General features: G+C 36.8%; 1 pseudogene; it reads right to left on the bottom strand.

Moving 5' to 3' along the window:
- Positions 1–890: 890 nt before the first annotated feature.
- Positions 891–1,988, bottom strand: LOC108307377 (annotated as a pseudogene).
- Positions 1,989–3,145: the final 1,157 nt, after the last annotated feature.

Below are 3,145 nucleotides of genomic sequence, written 5' to 3'. Positions count from 1 at the left end.
TCATGCAGAGATAAGCATTCATTTTTTACGCAGAAGAAATTACATGCAGTGTGTTTACAGTTAACATCTTGAGGCAAATGTTCACTTAAATTCACAATGCCTCCATTGGCCTTACACCAAAAGAGAAATACACTTTAAGAGTTTACTTCAATTTGCTCATTAACTATGATTTACCCTTTTCTACCATATTATAACTAGATTTTAAAGAATATCACACAAAGCTTCTTAAAATATGGTATACATTCTGAGATATCTTTATCAAGCAACCATATCAGCAGAGAAGTAATAAACTGTTAAACTTTCTTTTTTGCCCCAAATTATGTGTCATAAAGGAAAATTAATACCACTTCTGTCCTTCTAGACGTTACAAGATTCTTTTGCATTAAATGTGGTGGAGCAAAAAAGTAAAGCTGGATAAAAGAGAGACAATGATTCTAAGGCACGCTGAGTATAGGGAATTTTAAAATAAAGACATTTACAGTTGGCTGCTTTACAACATAGTTTAACTTTTTTTGGTGAGAATCACTGACACCGTTAACAGCATAAACAGGTTGACTTATTTTCCATAAGTATGTTGTTTCCAACTAGCTTCCAGTCTTGCCTCCACGCCCAAAGTTCAGGCAAGCCTAGGTAATCCTGTCTTAGCCAATGGACAGGATGTATTTGAAAATGAGAAAAATGGGTTTAAATTAGGAAGCAAAGTACTTTGTTATGGCCGAAATGGTTTTAAATGGAGCAAATGGTTGTAAATAATGAATAACAAAGCAACTATTTTGGGACATTATGGCTTAAAATACTAATTACTTTGAACTTCACAAATAAACACAGCTGTATTATTTTGAAAAAGCAATGAAAGGCATGCACCTCTACTAGCAGATTTAGCACTTCTGACCAAGTAAGACACCAACTTCTTTAAAAATATGCTTCATGCACTGTACTGGATTTTTTTTAAGATGTAAATTTTAATGCATTATTTCTTTTTTGAACTTGAACAGGAACCAGAATGGGATGATCCAGAAGATGACCTGTGGCGTCTTTCGGATGACGGTGATCTTGTTTGTCTTTTTTTGCAATCTCCAGATGAAGAAGATCTAGAACAAATTCTCTTTCTGTTCCTCTCAGGAGAAGACGATGAACTTGAATAAGGTATTTTTCGTGGGGAAGAAGAGCCCCTGTGGGACCTGGAGCTGGATCTTGATTTCAACCCATGAGATCTCGAACGTTCTCTGGAACTGGAACGAGATCTTGACTGCGAACTGAAGAACTTCTTGAACTGGACCTGGACCTAGACCTTGAACCTGAGGGGGAGGATGAGCATGATGAAGATTGTGAATGTGAAGATCGAGACTTTCAGCAACTTCGTCTATTAGATTTCTTTTTATTAGTACCTTCTTCACTGGCATCAAGATTATATATTGAGAGATCAGCATCATCTTCATCCTCATCCTCATCTAATTTATATTTAGAAAGATCTTCATACTCAGCCTCGTCTTCTTGCTCTGATTCTTTATCTTCTACTTCCTTTAATATAGATGCAGGACCAGCTGTTTTTCCTCCGTATTTTTTCTTTTTATGTCCAAATTCATCATATTCACCATCAGATTCTTCTCTTTCTATATATTCAACATTTTCTCTTTCATTAAAACCACGACCATATCCTGTTCTTTCTAATTTAGCATACTTTAGAGTATTACACATGTTACACTCTGATCTTCTGGCCCAATTCACATTGCTGCAAGTTTTACACTGCCAGTCATTAGCATTAAACAGGCCTCGGCTCTTTTCTGCAAGTGTCTTTCCTATCTCAGTGCCCCCAGCTTCCATCATCTTGGCCTCAGTTGTTTTCTCCTGACCACATCGATTTCAACTGGTTCTTCTAGCAAAGTTTACATTTCCACATCTTCTGTCAGGGCAAATCCAGTCCCCGTCACTGACTCGGAAATTCTTGGTCATCTTGAACGCCACCAGCACAGCCACTCACAGCTATGTCTTCCAGATAGACGTTTTTGTAATGACCTTTAAAGAGAGCGCATCTATCTAACACTTAACAACACTGAGATTTAAATAAATAAAAAATAAAAACTCCTTTAAATCTAATCTAAATCTCTTAAGGTACAATGGTATGATAGCATTCAGGTTTTGTTTTATTTCATATTGTGTCACTAATTTTCATAAATGATACATTTGAGGGCTATGGTGATGAAAGTAAAATTTCATATGTATATGGCTTTATATTTCCAAATATTTAATACTGCCTCTTAAAAATAGCAGATCGGCCGGGCGCGGTGGCTCACGCCTGTAATCCCAGCACTTTGGGAGGCCGAGGTGGGTGGATCACGAGGTCAAGAGATCGAGACCATCCTGGTCAACATGGTGAAGCCCTGTCTCTACTAAAAATACAAAAATTCAGCTGGGCATGGTGGCGTGTGCCTGTGATCCCAGCTACTCAGGAGGCTGAAGCAGGAGAATTGCCTGAACCCAGGAGGCAGAGGTTGCGGTGAGCCAAGATCGCTGCCATTGCACTCCAGCCTGGGTAACAAGACCGAAACTCCGTCTCAAAAAAAAAAAAAAATAGCAGATCATTGGATAAGGTGATATAGACAAACAGCATGAACATGTTCCCGCACAACCTGCTGTTACATAAAACCTGGAGGAAGTAATTTCAAAAGAAACTTTGTATCATATAAATATTTACATTTAGTGGTAGAAGTGAAATCTGAATTATTTAAGTAAAAGATAGAACTGAGTAATGACTAAAGAATAATTTTTTTCTCCATCATATAAGATGTGGATAAATTTCTCTTTTAAAGAGATTATATAACTGAATTATAGTCAATTTCTAAAAGTACTGTGTTTTCATGAAGATGTGTTCTACAGAGACTAAAATTTTAGTAGGCAATTAAACACTTTTTCTTAAGCTTAAATCTCTTTGAGTCTGTATTGCTTGATGTTTACAGCTTAAATCCCCCAGATTTGCACATTCCAGAGTCAGTACTAATTTTTTTTAACTCTTTTAAGGCTTATAGCTGTTCCTTTTTTTTTATTATTTTAAGTTCTGGGGTACAAGTACAGAACGTGCAAGTTTGCTACATAGTTATACACATGTCATGGTGGTTTGCTGCATCCATCATCCTGTCATCTATAT

This window comes from Cebus imitator, unplaced genomic scaffold, assembly GCF_001604975.1.
Source record: "Cebus imitator isolate Cc_AM_T3 unplaced genomic scaffold, Cebus_imitator-1.0 Scaffold78, whole genome shotgun sequence".
Classification (NCBI taxonomy): Eukaryota; Metazoa; Chordata; class Mammalia; order Primates; family Cebidae; genus Cebus; species Cebus imitator.
This window is presented reverse-complemented; position numbering and strand designations above follow the sequence as displayed.